A 20,346-nucleotide genomic window follows, 5' to 3' on the forward strand; every position below is an offset into this window, starting at 1 on the left:
TCAAAAAATGATGTGTATAAGAATACTATTTTCATGTACTACTAGTTACACCAGAATGTTCTTAAATCCATAGTAACTCTCTCACTAACCATATGGCTGAATTCTATTGTTATTTTGCCTAACAATGGATAGTTATAAATTTTTCAATGTGCTTGAAAGTTATTTTCTAGTTGCTGCTTCATTGATGAAAGTTAATGAAAAAATGTTTGACCCAAATATATATTTTTTGCAGACAGCCACTGACAAAACCAATTAATAAAATCTTTGCAAATATGAAACTGTTGGTGATCCTTGTGGCTCTTTGCCTTGCTCTCCTCCAGACTGTAGCTGGTTATGGTGGATTTGGGTAAGTTTTTTAACTTTTAGCACACACGCTGACAGGGTTAACAATCTTTTATACTAAAAAACTGAAGTATGTTTGCTACTCTAATACTTGCTTCTTTCGTCAAATATTTTGTAAAATTTATTTTAGAGGTGGATATGGTGGAGGAAGGGGAGGATATGGAGGATATGGTGGGTACGGACGAGGTTATGGAGGTGGATATGGACGTGGTGGTTATGGTGGATATGGACGAGGGTCTGGAGGATATGGAGGCGGTTATGGCAGAGGGTTCTGTAAGTATAGATGTACTACATTGCTTTTTAATATTATGGTTAATAAGTTATTATAGTTTGGAAAAGTGCTTAATTAAAAATAAAAAACAAACAGAGGAGATTACTCTACCTCAGTATACAAAACAAATCAACCATAACATCAACCTAAGACATAAACTGTTTTAACATGAGGTGCCACATTACACAAAATCTTTTTACCAAAACAATTCAGGACGAAATAGAAAAAAATTATTAGAACTGACTTTTTATTATCTGTGCTTATTGTGTGTCTATTGCCTTAATTTAGTTTTTAATGTATCGATGTTTTATTAACGCAGTTTAACTAATAAAATGTTTATACTGTTACAGATTAGTCACAGAGGCAATCAAAATTTTCCACAAGCGTCTACCTTCTCATGATGCTCGGCTCACTTAGATTTTTGTGATTATTTGTTACAACTTTTTTAGAAGTAGCTGATATAGAGGCGATCAACATTATGTTTTGTTATGGTTAATAAATTGTAAGCTATAATATTTCATAACCTATTTTGGAAGATTTTGATTAATTTAAATATAATTTCTTTTGAGTAACAAAATGTATTTGTTTTCTGTCTCACCTATAAATGGAGAAGCAGAAAAAAACAATATTAACAAAAATTTGCAATACAATATTAAGTGCAGTGATTTAATAGATGATTTGGATTTAAGATGCAGAATAAAAGAACCAGTATAACCCAACAATATTGTGAAAGCAGTTTTATATAATGACTTCAAATTAGAATGTCTTTCACTCAATGCAGGTGTAGTGGTAGCTAATTGCCAAAGCCCATTACATAACTTAACAACATGCCACACTCGTACCTAACTCAAAAATAACCAGGTGATGTTTTTTTTGTAAATTTAACTGCATCTCTTAGTTAAAGCGATTATTGGCACTAGTTACTGCAGATGTACACTGTTTAAATAAAAGTGACAGCGACTTTCTTCTCAGAATATTTTTGGAAGCACTGCTGCTCACCATAATTCAGTTTCAAATATTACTTTCTCAGGTTTAACGGTTAAAAATATATTTGTTTTACATTTACCTTTTCTTACAGTGAGCAAGTTCTATAATTTTTAACTTTTACTTCTTGTTTAATGTTTTGATTATGTAACATTTGCATCAATTAACTTTAGGATACTAAAAGCTAAGGTAAAACATGTATAGTGTGAGCAGTCACAATACTTGATAGATCAAAAGTCTATCAAAGCCATGACCACTTGCAGTATATATTCATGTCTGTTTTTAAGCTAAAGATGATGAAATTTTTTTCAGTTAAATATTTTATTAGGATTTTAGAATTTATTGAAAAAGGGAAAACTTGACGTGTGGAAGTGGGTAATAATAAATAGCAACTATAATAGTGTCTGTTACAAATTGGTACTATTGGCCTATTTTTCTCTTCAGACTAAACACCACAAACCAAGTGGCTGAAAATTGTTTAGGGAATATTAATTATTTTTAAGGCGAAAAACGCTAGAACTATTCTTAGAATTTCTTTGAAAAGATTGTTTGTATATTCTGGTGCTATGGAAATACGAATTATATAGTATCATTAGATTTTACATTGATAATAATGTTAACCTGATATGGCACATCTCCAGCTACTTTTATTGCAATATTATCGTTTAAAAACGCAGAAGACTATAAATTTATGTTGAAAGTACATCCGTGTTGACAAATATTTCTAAACTTGGGCTCTAAAGAGTAAATGGGTATTTTTATGAGTAATACTGTACTACTCACTTGAAATTTTGCACCCAGTTGAGTTAAGAGTCTTCTATTTTTTAACACGCCTCCCTCATTGCTATAAATGGCTATTTGAAGATTGGTGTATACACAAATAGTAGCTGCTACAAGTCTGTCTTCATACTTGTCACTCTATGGTTCAGAGAATAACTTTCAAAATTCGTTTTGTGTGAATTTGAAACATTTTTATTTGAACTATTGCTTTTATCAGAAACATATATAAAGTAACTTATAAAAGATTCTAATTTAAAAGTTAGTAAGTCTCTATTTAAACATGAAATTAAACAACAAACAATGTGATCATTGCGCATAGCTAGAAACTAGTTAAGATATACTAGTAGCCGTTCTAATGCATCCACCAAAAACTATACGCATATCAAAGGGAGCCTTTTGCTTTTGATAACAGTAGCGAAAGCAGTTATATGCTTAGGTAATAAATGTGTTCAGCATTATATGAGCTATTAATAACAAGATTATGATCTAGTTATCTCCAGCCAATCAGTATGACTTGTACCGAACATGTAAACATGTATGGTACAAATGAGATACTTGTACCATTCTACAACATACATCAAAATTGTTAACTAAGTTATATGTTATTATGCTTCCCATTTATCATCATTTATACATGTTACTAGCTGTACAACCCAGCATTGCGTGGGTGATAAAAAGTCTTTGGACAAAAATTTTATTTGTATTTAACATATAACAACATTTGCCATTCTAACTTTCAAACTACATATAATAAGAAAAGTGTTTTGTATAATTAAAATAAATTAAAAAAATATATAAAAACAACTGTAAAGGTTTTCAGACTTTGTTTGTTTGTTTATTTTATCAAAAGGAAAATAGAACAAAAAATTGAAGTAATAAATACATCACAAGGTTGTCAACATAAGAGTGTATTATTAACTTCTAATAATAAACAATAAATATAACAACACCAAGGAGGTGATGATGAGGCCTATATGCAATGGCGAGCCGGTCAAGGCAAGGCCCAGTTAGATGACAGCAGAAAAAACAGACTCTCACTCCCGTTCCAGAAGATGAACTCTAAGACTATTTTTAATTTCGGAAATGGTCCTTTGTTTTTTAACATATATAGGTAGTTGGTTCCATAGCACCGTTTCTTGGCATGTTGTTTTTTGATTAGTGGCAGCGGAGCTAGATGGTGGAATGAGTAAATTTATAAAACTTTGTCTCGTATTCTTTACAGGCACAGTATTTTGAAGAAAATCTTGAAATGATAGAAAAATGCGAAGCAAAGTACGATATTTATATAGTCGAAAAATGTCAAAAGGTTTTAAGGTTTGGTAAAGCTTTTTAGTAGGATATAGGAAATGTTTTTTATAAATAATATGAACTAGCCTTTTTTGAAAGAGCAATAAATGATTTAAGTGCACAGCTGGAGCATTTTCTCACACTTCAACACAGTAAGTCAGTTTTGAGTTTAAATAAGAATTGTAAATCAGTAGTAAAATATATTCAGGAAAACACTGGGAACATCTAAACAATAACCCTGAAGTAGGACGTAATTTTTGCAAAATAGAACCAATATGGTGTGACCAATTTAAGTGTTTATCTAACGTTATACCTAAAAATTTAATACTATCAGATTTAGAGATAATTTTTGAGTTTGTATTAAGGATTTTATCAGTAAGCCTAAATTTATTTTGGGGGTTTCCAAAACAATGTATTGGGTTTTTTCCATGTTAATAGTCAATTTGTTTGAGGTAGACCAAGTATATAAAATTTGAAGGTCATTGTTTAGATCATTGTAAATTTTATTAAGGCCTTTTGATTCATAAAACAAACTTGTATCACCGGCATATAATATACAGCGAGAATGTAACAAAAACTTAGGTAGATCAATTATATAAATTAAAAACAATGAAGGACCTAGGACAGAGCCTTGAGGAACTCCATGAAGTAATGTTTGCGATGACAAAATGCTATTTTGAATCTTAGTTGATTGTCTAACGGTTACTTAGATAACTTTTAAATCATTGACAAGATGTGAGTGTCTTTAGTGTCAAAACTGAGTTTTTCAAGTTTTGTTGTCAGAATGTTATGATTGATGGTATCAAAAGCCTTTTTGAAATCCACAAAAATTCCTAACACACGCTTCTCTTTACTAAAGGCTTGTAAAGTCTGATTTTTAAACGTCGCAAGGGCATCAGCTGTAGATAGTTGTTTTTTCAAACCATATTGGTAGGAAGATAAAATTTTATGATTTTCCAAAAAGCATAGCCATTGGTTGTTCACAAAAGTTTGAAATATTTCATTAAAAATTGTAAGCACTGAAATGGGACGATAATTATCACATAGATTTACATCACCTTTTTTATATAGTAGAGTTAATATAGCATGTTTTAAATTAAATGGAAAAATACCAGTTTTTAAACTTTAGTTAATAAGAAAACATAAGGTTGTAACAATAGCTGAACAAGTTTTTTTGACAAAGAAAACCGATATTCCATCTGTACCACAGGATTTTTAACATTGATTTGTATTATTAGTCTTTCTATATCATTTACAACCGCATATCTACATGTAAAGGAAGTTGATTCTCCATCATCGTTCAACTTTATGTAAGGTTTGGGATTTTTTGTTAATAATTGACTCCTATCCACTTGAGTTGCCAATTTATTTGCTATAGCTGTAAAATGCAAGTTTAACATGTTACCAATGTCTGTATCACAAGGCGGATTATAAATTATTGATGGTATTTTGGTTGGGACACGATTTGAGTTTCGTTTAGAAGCATTAAGATTAAAAGTAGGGTTTACCAATTTCCAGATAACACTGGCCGAGCTTGTTTCTAGCATTTTTTTAAAGTAGTCTCTTTGCGTTTTTAATCTCTATGTTTACAGATTTTTTCAATCGCTTATGCTTTTTGGAAAGCATAGAATTTAGAGGAGCAAGCTTACATATTTTAGAAATATTATTCTTTTGTTGAATTTTGAATAACAGTGTCAAACTAATCCAAGGCTTTCGGGTTGTAGCAGACTTGGTAATTTTTATGTGTTTAGCCAAATATGTGTCTGGTTTAAAAAATACTGTAATAAGACTTAAAAAAATATTGTAATTGTAATAAACATCTTTGCTTTTTTAAAAATTTCATGCTAACTTATATTTGAAAGCTCAAGAATAATTAATGAATAATCAACATTTTTTCTAGTTACTGTTTTAAAAGCTTGCTGTGATCCGCTGTGTTGAAGTGGAAGAAAGGCAAAAATAGGTCACTGGTCACTAAGATCGCAAAACCTTGTGCCAGAAATGATACAAGAATTTGAATTAAGGTTGAAAAGCATATGATCAAGACAACTACTTTTGTTGAGCTGTAACGTGTAAGTAAATTGATAACATTATAAAAGTTGTAGCAACTGAATAAATTTATGTAGGGTAAACTTACAGCAGTATCCAAAAGATCAATATTAAAATCATCAACCAAAAGTTGCTGAGAGATTTGCGGACAAAAAGCTAAAAATTCTCAAAAAACACACCAAGATCGGTGGTAGGCGAACGGTGAATAATTGAAAGGTTTAGTGGTAGAGAGCCAAAGTGAGCATCCCTTAGATGCAAGTTTCTGCCCTTAACACATTGGTAGGTGTAAGAGTGAAGTTAATTCCGTCTCGCACATAGACCCCAACACTATCACCCCCTGAACCTCTGGGGTTACCTACAAAAATATAGTTGCTGACATTAAACATTGAAAGTTTATCATCGTATATCCACATTTAAGTAATACAAATTACATCAAAACTATAGTTTGTTGCAGACAAAAATAATCTAAATTCAGAAAATTTATTCTGATGCTACATAAATTGAAGCAAATTACAGTGGGGTATTTACATTGAAGATTTTCCAAAACATGACTAAAAGAATCTATTGTATGTGATTTACAGTCAAAACCCGCATCCATATAAGTAATCAAAAACACTCAGCAAAAAAATTTAAACAAAATTCAAAAACCCAAGTAGCTAATGACAGTTTATCATCTCCATTATTTATCTGCACAGGTGTGTCTTCTGGTGTTTTTTACAAAGATTTTCTGGTTAAAATTCAATATAAATTTAAAACCCTGTTGTTGTTTAAACTGACATGCTTTCCAAAACAACATTGATTGCTCAGGACTAAGTACATGTACTTCATTAATAAAGATCTTACTCTTCAGTGCAAACCCTAAAGTGTCTATAGTTGTAATGTTTTTTCTGTAAGTTTGAAAAAACTTTTCACGTTTGTGAGATTGTGTAAATTTTACAACGATTCTGTTTGTTTGCTTAATTCTGTATATGGTGTCATGCCATTGATCAAATTTAGCCACGAGAACTTTAAGTTTTTCTTGAGCTTTTTCAGAGCCATAAATAAATCTTCATCTTTTGACGGTGGTATTCCATTTAGCTCTACTGACTTTGCCCTACTTTGCCCTACTGACTCTGACTCAATGCTCTTTGTAAAGTTTTCATATGCTTGATTATTTACTTCATACTTTTTACATCGTTGGTAACTTTAGCCAAATCTTTCTTTAGATCATTGACCTCTTCATGTAGAAATTGAAGAAAATTTTCATACTCGCTCTTTTTGGTCTCAAGACTGTTGAGCCTAGCATTTACTTAAATCATTTGTGATAATACAATTCTAAATTTGCATCAAGTGTTGATAGAGTAACTCCATCTTTTGATTTAGAAGTACTTGCACTACGTGTTTTAGTAAAAGCCATCCTTATGAAATATCTTCAAAGAAAATATTTAGCATGGCTTCACCCAATTTAGGGAGGGCTCACGCATTTACCCTCCCTATGTACTGACAATGCCTGTATATATGTTGTGTGTACTTGTATTGGTAGCTGTATGAGCAAAGAAAAATTTATTACAGTCTGTCAAACAACTGTAACTTTCAAACTTCATATCATGTGAAAAATGTCTTGTGCAGGTCAAATGAGTTACAAAAAAGTAAGACAACTTTAAAAACGTTTAGATATAAATGTAGAATAATTAGCCGATGCTAGTGTGACGGTCGATTGACAGGCCGGGCCGAGCCTCCACTTCTCACTCGGAGGCTGGGACAGCAATAAATAAGATAGGAATGACGCAGGTCACATAGCCACAAAACGTTTTGGCGGGAATTGAAACCGCAAATGGGCGGAGCAAACAAAGAGCAAAAAAAATAAAGGGAAGGACAATTGGAAAAGCAGGGAGAGCAGCGCAGCTCCCTGCATACGATAGACACTATATTCTCATACCGTGTATTATTTATGTATGCATGCTGGACCTTGTTGTACTAAATACAAATATATTTATCATGTAAATATACATTGTATGCTCACATAGCAACTCGGTCTTTATGATTTACTTGGTTTGTGGGTAACCATGAAAGTGGAACGGTGAAATGCTCCACATTAGCTAAAATAGGTCAGTTTTGCTACAATTGTAATAAAGGATGATTTGGTAACGATACAATTATTATGAACTAAAAACAAAATAAAAATCATAAATATGTTGAATTAATAATAACATTTCTTGCATAGAAATGTGTGTTTAAAAAAGGTTACTGCTCCACCATAAGATAACCATGAAAACTTTGAATACAACAATACTAGAATTATCTCTCAATACTGGGAAATGAGAATGGGATTTTGGGATCTCTCAAAAAATAAGAAACTGTAGTTTGTCTGACCGAAAGGAGAAAGAATGTCGAGGCTCTTCTCACAAAAAGAATATATACTTGTCCGTGTGAAAAGAATTGGCCTTGACTACAGATATAGTATTTGAGCTTTACAAACATATTTCTTAACAGGAGCATCGCAACGCTTAGCTGCATTGGTAAAATAATCAACGTGAGCTGTAGCTTTAGTCAGAGAGACACACATACGGACGAGCACACCAATTTTGAGAAAGATATGTAGACAGAGGTATTGTAATGTGCAGGTGCAATGCTAAAAATAAGAGCTATAGCTAGACAAACAAAATGACGAATACACAAGTACACATTCGACCAACTTTGAAAAATTTATATATAGATTACCAGTGATAGTTCTTTACTGATTTTTAGCTTGTGTAACAATTTGATAATTTAAACCAAGCTGTCTGCTTGCCTAGTTATATTACAATCTCAAAACATTATGCAAGTATGCCAACTACCGGTCAACTGCTACCCAACATTATCAATGAGGGTCTAAACAGACATTTTTCTATTCTTTGAAGTTCGCTTTTTGGCAGTTTGATGGTCAAAATATGAACATAAAATAGACAAATATGCCAATCTATAAAAACATCCTCTCATTTGTGCCAAAAAAGGTTTTTAACAGGTTGTCAAATTTGGCGCATTTTCGTGAACGTGCCGATACTTATGTAAATGAGAGTGTATCAGGTGAATGTGCACGGGCAACATTTGCCTATCTCTAGTTGTCAGAGTTGAATTAGTATCTGGTAGTATGCCTATTACTTTTGTAGGTTGCACAGTCGAATAGAAATCATTTGGTTTGTAGTAGTACATGTAGGTGTGATCAATGAAATTTTGAAAAAGTAATTGCAGATAAGTCAAATATCAGCATACAGAATCTCACAGCTAAATTTGCCTTGAAGAAAAAAAGTATCATCACATTAGAATTTTTACATTGGTTCGTTAGAAAAAAAGAACGTTTCAAGTCAAATTGTATTACATCAAAGAAACTTGGCAAAACATAATTGGTCAACTCGTTAAATTACTTATTAAACGGTGGAACAATTGTACTGTTCCAGATATTTATATTTACAAAACCAAATATTTGTTTTATTTTGGATCAAATTTTTTTCACAGTCACGGGATTTGTTAAAACAATTTATTAGATGTCTATAAAACATTTAATATGAACTTTTATGTCACTTAAACTTTTAAGATGCTTCAAAAACAGTTTTCGTCATCTTTTAATCATTATTAGTTTAAATATTTTATAGACTAATCAACTATGATGTTAAAAGTTTTATGTAAACTTAATCAATAAGCAATTTAAAACCTTGATTCAGCGGGTGTACATGTATAATACAATGACCTGTTTGAGAGAGGAGAGGTTTCCTCTAGCATAGATAGGCTTTTCTTATAATTTTTTTTTCATACATTAGAAGATTTGTCTATCACAATATATAAATTTCATAGTATATCATTAGTATGGTTACGCCAATACAATTCTAAGAGCAAAAAATTCTTTGTACTGAATTTGAACTCATGAAGATTGCAACCACAAGTTTACAAACACGCACCTAACCGCAAAGCTCTTATCATTTTCAGTTATTTTATCTACAGTATCGTAATCGCTAAATAGTGATGAAATTTTTGTTATTAATTAATATTGCCTTTTATAGAATGAAATTGTTAGATAAGAGTCTTAAAAAACCTAATAGACTGGTGTTCAAAAACTGAAAAAAGATTACTGCCATTGTATTAGAAATCGTAGATTTTGTTTGATAGAAATTAGATGCAAATGATTGAGCTGCCAAATCTTTTCTTATCAACTAGATTAGTGAGTAGACATAGTAAGTTTGTCTCACCAAAGCATTGAACACAAATGAACCAATAAACACAAAATCTGTGTTTATTATTTTTGATTTTTGGGAACTCTGCTTGCAAAAAAAAAGAATTATCCCACGACCAAACAAGAGTGAAACGATTGATTGGGAGAATTATGATAAATGTACATGGGCACACAACTCCCGAAAAATTATCCGTTAACGGCCGTCACCAAACCCTTGCAACGAAATCCTATCAACAAATTTAACTATTTTTCAGTAAAGTCGTTTAAATATAATAATGATACAAAACGCATATGAACCTATTTAAATATGTTACCAAGCCTTTGAAAGGTTACCGCAAATTCCTAAAACTAACCCATCTGATCAGATTATGCATAAATAGACAGATTTATTAGGACGCTTGAAAAGCTTCGTTTAATAAAAGTTAAGACCGGAAATTGAAACGCCGAGCGACAGAGAATAGAACGATAGTCTTGCCACAAATCGCCACAAAACGCTTGAACAGCTTGGTTTATTAATAGTTTCGACTGACCTACGAAACGCCAATAAAGCCGTGCGACAGATAGTAGACCTGTTTACTGTGTACTGTTTGTCTACTGTTTGAGGCGTAGACCGATTTACAGGTACAAAAATGTGGTACACAGTTTATCAGCCTACGTTTTTGTCCGATTACCGAAGGTTTTTCAAATTATCTAGAACATCAGCCAGATTTCTTTACATCTTATCTACAAGGTAGGGGGTTACTACAACGCCCTTTTATGACAAGAATATTTCGTTATTTCACTCCAGTTTGCATAAAACTTCCAGACGCGTAAATGCCAACGCTTGCTCTCTGTTACATATCGCTGTCAAAACCATTCTACATTCATCGCAACACAACCAGCTTTCAAACTGTACATTATACATCAGTTTGCCGTTTAACTTTTAATATTGCATTTCAGAGATATAATAAACATATTTTTTTATTGTTGGCATTGTTGTTGTTAGTTAAATTACGTACAGTAGGTTAGGTCTACAGCTTGAATTAATATTTATTTTATTATTGTAAAACATAAGTATGTGATAGTTAAATATTTATTTTATTAATATTTATTTCTGTTACATATCGTTGTCAAAACTGTTCTGCATTCAACACAACCAACTTTCAAACTGTATATTACAATATATTTTACTTGTAATATTGCATTTCAGAGCTATAATAAACATATTTCATTATCGCTGTTGTTAGTTAAATTACGTACAGTAGTTTAGGTCTACAGCTTGAATTAATATTTATTTTAACCAACAACCAACTTTCAAATTGTGTATTACACGGCAGCTTGCCATTTTACTTTTAATATTGCATTTCAATATAATAAAAGATTTAATAAACATATTTCATTATTGCTGTTGTTATTTAAATTATGTACAGTAGTTTAGGTCTACAGCTTGAATTAATATTTATCCCACGAACAAACGAGCGGAGCGAAGTGTGGGAGTTTTTATGATAAATGCATGAGCACACAACTTACGAAAATTATTCATCAACAATGAGACGAACCCTCGTCAAAAAATTTCATCAACAAATTTAAGCATCATTTTGTAAAGTCGTTAAAGTACAATAACGATACAAAACACATTTAAACCTATTTAAATGTTACCAAGCTTTTGAAGGTTTACTACAAATTCCTAAAACTAACCCATCTGATCGGATTATACACAAATAGACAGATTAATTCGGACGAAAATCGCCACAAAACGCTTGAAAAGCTTGGTTTAATAAAAGTTAAGACCGGAAATTGAAACGCCGAGCGACAGATAATAGAACGATAAAGTCTTGCGCATTTCACGAAAAAATAACGTGCACTTTTCACCAGTCTATAGCATTGCCGAAGGTTTCGGCAATTAACATAGGAGTACAAATCGTTTCATTTTTGCCGATTTCAATATTTTCATTTGCCTACACATTTGAATACTTTTGCATTCTAACTAATGTCCAACGCAGTGTAAGTACAGCAAATAACGATGATATTTTTTTAACGTTTCTTATGAGATTATTACAATAATTAATTATAAGTTTGGATGACTACAGGACAATGACTACGTAGTACAGATTTTCTAAAAATCTATATAAATATCACAACTTCGTGATATTGTTAGCTATGCCGTTTTGAAATGTAAAAAAAAATTGTGCACTGGTTTTATATTATTGCTATATAAATAATATTGGTTATTCTAATAGTATCAGTGCATTTTACTTCTAATATTGGCCAATATTGCAATTCTCTTTTTGCAGGAGGAGAGATATAAACATATAATATTTTCCTTTCATTATTGCTATTTGTTGTATATAATAAAACCCACACCCAGTACATTACAGCTACCATTGCAGTTATCCTATTTGACTGCTAATATTGCATTTCTCAACCATCAATACCCTTTCTTTTTGCCAATATCACTTTGATCGTGGGCTGTATGACATTGGAATTTCTAGTTATTTTTGCAGTTTCACCAAAGTACAGACCCCTATTATTTAACCTACAATATAACTATCACAAATATCTAGGCATAATGCTGAAGAATTGGACAAGCAAAAATGTGTTAATGTTCCTGTAAATGGTTTTCCTTTTCATCTATTATGAACCAAAAATAAATTTTTGAAATATTATGTCATAAATTCAGAGTAAAAAAAGTTAACTGAATAGAATTTGTTGGCAAAATGATAACCCAATAACCTGAACTTGTTGTGCAAAATTTTGAGTGAATATGTTACCTCTGTGATCCGGGGTCAATGTTTTTGTGTACGCGCTAAAAAGATACGCTATAAAAGCTTTCCGCCAGAAAGAATGATATGCATGAGCCTAGTGCCAAGTATGATATAGTTATACAGCCAATGAGACTTTACAATTAATGTGAACAAACTAGGATGACCTATGACATACCATTTTCTGTGACAATGAAAGAGAGTACAAATCAAAATAACATATCACAAACTTGAACCAGATTTTGCAACTTAGGTAATTCCCAAAACCTATGAACTTTAATTTGTCACTGAAAATGTGGTCATTTGTGGGTTAGTTGACATACATGTATCTGCCTCAGACATATTATTTGCTCAAAAATTTCACTTACTGTATATTAATCCTTTAACATAAACCTTTATAGTTATGAATTAATAACAATATTATGTAAACTCTCCAGCTTATTAGTTGAGCAGCTGTAGTGTAAGTATTTATTCACCTTTACTTGTATGAATTTTCGTAAGCTCAATTGATAGCATATGCAAAGGAGCATATAAATGTAAGCTGTTGCAAAGCGCATTTATTTTGCTTCAAAGTATATATATATATATTGAAATAAAATCAATGTGTTACCTTACCAATTGCCTTGATCTTTAGTAATATTTATGGTTTATCATGTTTTTTTTCAATATCTGAAACTTTCCGGCACATCAATAAAAAGTTTTAGCATGTTCTAATAGTCATGGCATGTATAGAATTGATTAAATGACAGCTATACATACAGGCTGAACTTCCTGCTATTCTAGTGATACAGACAAGCTAAAGCTGTCACTATGAGAATAACACTACATTATAGTAAAACTTTCAACCCTATCAGCATTCAAATTATATGTTTTTGATATTTGTCTATTTTTCTGCTAGTATGCTATGCATGTAACTAGTTGCAGTATGCATTAAGAAAGTTAATTTTGATTACTCAAAAAACATAAGTACTAAATGTAAATGCACTAAAAAAGGCTCGATTAAAACTGTCCCACATACGACAGGTTTACAAAACAAAATGTTAGATGTTTTATGTGTTGTTCGATCTAACACCTGCACATTTAAGGAAACTCATGCGTCAATGTGATTCACCCTTGGTTTTTGTTATCAGGACTCTTTCCTCAATACTTTCAGACTTTAGGTTTTTAAGGTTGTTACAGTAGTGAACTATTAGTTTTAAACATGTAGTGACAGTTATATGATTACTACCTGTTTAATTGATTAAAAAAGTATGACAAGTATTTGGATCGGCTTGTGGAAACTTTATACAACGCATTATATCGAGTCAAAAATCAGTTTTATCTAGTCTCAATACCTACAGGTATTTACATAAAGGGCTGTACAAATTTGCTACCACACTATCAAAATACTCCCTTTTATACAAGTATATAGCGAAAAATAAAGCCTATTCTCCAAGAACTTCTTAACAGATTGACCTTTAAATTGTGTTAGAGTTTTTGGTATATCAAAATAAACAAGGCTTCACAAAGAGTCTTGCTACATCCAAGGTCTGGTCAAACTTTTAACAAGCTAGTCAAAGTTTCTACCAGAATCATACAGGCTACAATTTAAAATATTATTGGTTTGAAAAGCTTTGATCTGAGTTCCAAACAATTTTTAGAAAGTGCAATCTATGTGAATGTAGCCATACCACTACATCAGCAACACATCCAAACATCTTTTCAAACTTTTTTATTCAAATCATAAATAATTTAAATTCTATTTTTAGTTTCATGAGATCTTATTCAAAGACTCCAGCATACCAACACTCGTGCCAGTGAGGCGTAATCAATTATCTTTTAAAGTTTGGAATTTGCCTCTGACAAACTTTTTCATCAAAAATGCTTCAATCTTGTTAGTTTATTTTCTATTTTTAATAATTGGCACAAATAGATCTAGCCATACACTTCAAGTGTCAACAAAATGAATTTTTCTTTATAAAGTTATAAATATTTTCAGGTAGGCTACAGACTCTTGAGTTTTTGATTAATTATTAAAATGCTAATGAAAACACAGACATTTCCTCATGTTTATGCACATGATTGATGAGTTTTTACATGTATAAAAAGAGTGTCAACAGCCTCAGAGTTCAGTTCATCTTCAACAACTGAAGAATCTGTAAGTACAAAGTTTAATAATCAAGCAGTACTCACTATAAAATATGAGTATAAGATACCTATTATATGAGATACTTACTATAAGATATGTCATATCTTACTTAAAGATATGACTCTTACATCGCAATTATAAATGCATTGTTCTTGTGGATTCTGTTCAACACTAAAACTGTGTTTAGAGTTGATAAATGAGATAGCATTACATACTGCTTAGAGTTTGCTTTGTTTGCTTGCTTATTTCAACATTTTTCTATTGTTAACCAATTCCAATTTTTTTGATGTGTGAGATGATCGGATAAGATGACTTAAAATTAAAATTGACAAAATTTTATTGTGAATGAAAAAATCAATAAAGGAATGAATGTGAAACTACATTATTAGCTGCTGTCATTGCCATAGTTGATAGTTTATAGTTGATATTGGCTATTGTGTTCAAGTTAAAGCATTAGGAGTCTCTATTCTCTAGATCTTTTTGCAACTATAGGATTCATAATCCCACTATTGCTTAATCCAAGCATTTTAACCACAATGAGGTTTTGTCGATTTCAATCTTAAAACATCCTGGCAGTCAGATCACCTCAAACATCAACAACAATCGGAGATGATAGAAAGCGCCTAAACTTTCTGATAAATCTACAAAAATATTGTCTAAAAACATTTTCAAGTAGTCAAGAGATTTACTGACTGACAATATCAAAATATTTTTAACTCTATTCGAACTTTTCTTGAATCATGTGAATTCATGATTATTTTTATTGATGGAAAATAGTAAACAATTCACTAGAGAATATAGACTATATCTTTTGTAGACTTACTGTCAAACTAGTCAAAGAAATATTTGCAAAGATGAAGATCTTGGTAATCCTTATGACTCTCTGTCTTGCTCTCCTGCAACTTACAGTTGGATACGGTGGCTTTGGGTAAGTTTTTTAGCAGATCCACCACGCATAAAATGACAAAAGGAATATAAATACTTCATACTGTTGAAATGATATAAGGACATCAGATCATGTCAGATATCAAGCATGGTTTTAAATTCAATGTAGGGGTGGATATGGTAGAGGATTTGGTAGAGGATATGGTAGAGGATATGGAGGATATGGTAGAGGATTTGGCAGAGGATATGGTAGAGGATACGGAGGCTACGGAAGATACGGAAGAGGTGGATTTGGAGGTTTCAGAGGCTAACATATTTGGGATTATCAGCGGCTTTTGTAAGTATAAATACGCTGTAGTTTTTATGTTACAATAATAATTGGTGAACTTCATACTGATACAAGTGTCTTATCACAATACTATCAAAACATTAAGGATTCAAGTTGTCTCAACTTATAGCAACAACAAAATTAATGTATACATACAAATATTTGATGATTAACCATGTACAACAGCAAGCCAAAAAATCTTTTTTAGCCTTTGTTCTACTATACCAGCTTCGAAGTAAATGTGAAAAAATTAAATTTTTTTATTTATTATTATTTTATTGTTACCTTGGTTTGGTTTAGCTTTAGCTTTGATATCCACAGTAATACCTGTAATTACTCTTATTATTGCAGACTAGACAGACAATGACAAAAATCTACTCAAACATCGACGTTCTTCTGAAGCTCATCCAAGAGTAGCTGACTGCCTGTTGCTGACTTTTTAGAAGTAGAGTTCAAACATGCCAACCATATTATGTTTTATTATGGTCAATGAAACATAACTGTGATATTTTAGAAATTATTTTGTGAGGTTTTGGTTATTTTAAATATAGTTCTTCTCGACAAAAGCCGCATTTGTTTTATGTCTATCAATAGACCAAGTACAGAAATAAAAGTCTGACAGTTTGGATCATCTATTAATATGAAATTCTGCTACAATGAAAATTATTGACCATTGTAGATCATTATAGATTATTGTGACTTGAAAGTTTAATCATCACTAAACTGTAAAGTCACATTGATCTACTTTTTGAGGTTTTTACAAAGTGGCTGCACAGTCAACTTGAATACAAATTAATTTTTTTAGCAGAAAATTATAACTTGTAGTTGATTTTTTTGGAAACTAAGGAGTACCAAAAGCATGTTTAAGCCACACGACTGCATTTTTATAGAAAGTGGTTAATCTGCTTCCCTCAAATTGGATTTCTATTTTGCTTTAATCAAAATGAATTTTTGTTGTTTGTAAGTTCTGTTTCTTACTTAAAATTACAGCTGTTGTAAAGTTTAATTTAATCAAGTTAGACATGAGATAAAAAGTTAGAATAGATGGCTCTTCAGTGATACTTAAAAATAAAAATTGTAAATAAACCATCATGTAAGTTTTATATAAATTATCATGTAAAGTTTATATAAATTATCATGCAACTCTTATATAAGATATCATCCACATTTTATTCTTCTGTCAGGAATAAAAAGTTCAGCCAAGCTTAAATATGGAATAACGACATTCAAATATGACGGATTGGTTGGTTAGTTTACTTTATTAAAACTTTTGTAGTTTTTCAAATATATTTAATGATGTTACATATATATATATATATATATATATATATATATATATATATATATATATATATATATATATATATATATATATTACATGTATATACAACTCAAAAAATTCATTTGGAGTCTTGTTAAAAAGTCTTACCTATGTATCAATATTTTGATAAAATGTTTATAGCTCAAGAAATCACATAAAATGCATCATAATGATGTTTCGCATTCTTCTTTAAAGAGTTCATATAATTTATAATTTGTTTAGCTATGATACTGATAATACTTTTAAAAATCTAAACCAAATAGCAAATCAGGAAGTGCTCATCAGGTTGACCTTGTTAAATGTTGGCGGAACCACACTATCAAGATTCTGCTGAGAAACGATGTCTTTTGCCTAAATGTATATTCATCAAATTATACATGCTGCAATCTAGCTATTGTTTATTTCATGTTACAATGTAACTGGACACGTAATTATTAGCTAATTGTTTCAAACAAAATTTAGATATAACATTAAGAAGTGTCGCATGAGGCTATTTTGTCTTTGATACTTTCTTCGATAAAAAAAATTGAAGTCAACAACTACTGCTACATTAATGATGTGAGCTCTTTTCATTTCGAAAATTATATTCACTCATTAGAATTTCCACACTCAACCGCCAGTCAGTGACTCATCACTAGTTCATTGGAACTTCAAAGACTTTACCAGATTTTAGATAATAAATGGCAATCATCTAAATTTGTTTAGTACAAGAAATCTATTGACACGTCGATCATGTGCAAGAAGCTGAGGTCTTATATAGGTTTTATATATAACATATTAGGAGTTTAGCTGCTTTTTTGTGCAAGTTAAACTTGTGCTGAAAATTTGAAAATAATTTATTTCTTTATTTAACAATATAGAATTCTTAGGACAATATTAAACTAGAAGTTTTTAACTTCTGTCTGCATAGTACAATTAGGTATTGGTGTATTAAAGTTTTACTTTTTAGCCAGTATACATACATGTATAGTTAAATATCTCCAGTTTTAGATAGCAAATATACAGCAGTATTAAAAACGTTTATTGAGGAGGAAAATTGGATAATTGCATGTATAAAGAAATTAACTATAGAGATGTGATTATCAATGTAATTCAGATTTTTCATTAATGATTGTTGTATTTAATTTATATGAGGTGTGTGACTTTTTAATTGCGATCAGTTTCAGATCAATAATTGTTCAAATGATCAAACAAAAACCACAGAACAAAGCTTTTGTTTAAAATAAATCACCATTTTCTTTTTATGTCCCGTAGTGGGCTCAAATGGCTACAGTCATATTACATCAATTGTTCTCGCATTAATTGAAAGCTCTGAACCGTTTTATAAAAGCTTTCTAAAAAGCTTACACTTTGGTCTAACGCTCTAATTTCCTACATCATATTTGAAAAAAAAGTGTGAAATTCAATGTATTAATTCCTCACATTGTAAATTACTATACAATAATTACATCTAGCCTCAAGTTCAGATAGAAGTTTCATCACATGTGAAATCACGATCATATTTCAATCCAACTATTCAAAACTATTGCCATATTTGAAAAGTCATCTTTGAAATGATTTAAAGTTTTGTTTGCTTAAAACCTTTGATATGTGGTGTTGGTATTTTTTGTGATCTATATTAGTATAGCAATACAAGTGAATGTGTCAAGGCAGCCAAAAATCTTTCTGTATTCCTTTTTTATGCCAAATAATGCATAGCTTCTAGTCTATTTTTACATTTAGGAGTTCTCTATGAAATAAGCAACAATAATATTGGGATTTAATCTATTCACAAACTCTCGCATCCTAATACAAAAATCAATTCAGGTTAGCATTTTTCTGTTATGATTGGAGCCAGAGTTAAACTAAAACAAAAGCTCAACTTCTACAGTTGTTTTAGTAAAATCTGATAAAACCTTAGAGAAAAAAGAGTATCTGAACCAGCGATTGGAAAATATAATAGCTTTAAAAGGCACACAGCTTGTTTACCATCCTGTTCTAACAGGAGCTTAGGAATCTGCATATGGCCAAGCTAGGGAAGATGTGAAATTGGTGTGTCATAGCTTTTTAATATCTTTCCACGTCTAAATAAACGAGAATAGTATATTTTTATAAAAAAAACCTGGAACATGATACATAGTTTTACCACTATATTTCTCTCAGTAAAGCAGACTGATTTGTAAATACATGCTGCATTTTTCCTTTACTTAATAGTTCCAATAGAAACATGTATTTTTATTATTTTACGACATATTGTAACTAAAATGTATTACATAATCAATAACAATAGTATTATGCTCTTTTTCTTGTACAATGATGTGTGTTTTACAGTTAAAATAAAAAATGTGGACATAGTTCTTTAAGTAACTTGATATTTAAAATCATTTTCAGAAATGTCCCATCATTCACATCTTCCAAGATAGCTGTTTGAGACATTTAATTAGGTAAAGCTAAAGTCCAAGCTTCAAACAACCAGCATATGCGGCCAATGTTCTTTGAAAATCTTATGCCTAAAAACTCAGCCAACTCACAGAAGTTTTACAAAATTGAATACAAGGCACAAAAACAAGTTTTTGTGATGTCCCATTATTTATGCATGTTGAGCTTCATAGCTCGGGAACTACTATTTTGAAAGCAGTAGGTTTTACATTATCTAAAATCTAAGAAAATACTGCGTCAATTAGTTAGAAGAATATTATAATGTAAGCAAATGTGTGTGTTTAGTCGGCATCAAATAACTCTAATTGTCCCATCATTATTTATAAACACGCCCATATTATTTTAGCATTTATCATCATTTATACATGATATTACCAGTAATAGTTCCTTACTGATTCCTTACTGATAGTTCCTTACTTTAGCCTGTGTAATAGTTCGATAATTTAAACATACATCTGCTTATCTGGCTACACTACAATTTTACAACAGTATGCAAGTATGCCAGCTATCAGTCAACTGCTCCCCAACAACATCAATGAGGGTCCAAACAGACACTTTAACCATTCTTTGAAGTTCATTTTTTGGCAGTTTGGTGCCAAAAGTATGAACTCGAAATAGACAAATTTGTC

General features: G+C 31.0%; 2 long non-coding RNA genes across 2 annotated transcripts; both read left to right on the forward strand.

Moving 5' to 3' along the window:
• Positions 1–236: 236 nt before the first annotated feature.
• Positions 237–1,179, forward strand: LOC137392771 (uncharacterized). Its single transcript, XR_010978246.1, has 3 exons — positions 237–346; positions 473–615; positions 964–1,179. It is a non-coding gene; the product is annotated as an uncharacterized lncRNA (long non-coding RNA).
• A 14,403-nt stretch (positions 1,180–15,582) lies between these two features.
• Positions 15,583–16,537, forward strand: LOC137395139 (uncharacterized). The gene is made up of 3 exons (XR_010978446.1): positions 15,583–15,693; positions 15,820–15,987; positions 16,330–16,537. It is a non-coding gene; the product is annotated as an uncharacterized lncRNA (long non-coding RNA).
• The last annotated feature ends 3,809 nt before the right edge of the window (positions 16,538–20,346 follow it).

The sequence above is a fragment of the Watersipora subatra genome, chromosome 4 (genome assembly GCF_963576615.1).
Source record: "Watersipora subatra chromosome 4, tzWatSuba1.1, whole genome shotgun sequence".
In the NCBI taxonomy this organism is placed as follows: Eukaryota; Metazoa; Bryozoa; class Gymnolaemata; order Cheilostomatida; family Watersiporidae; genus Watersipora; species Watersipora subatra.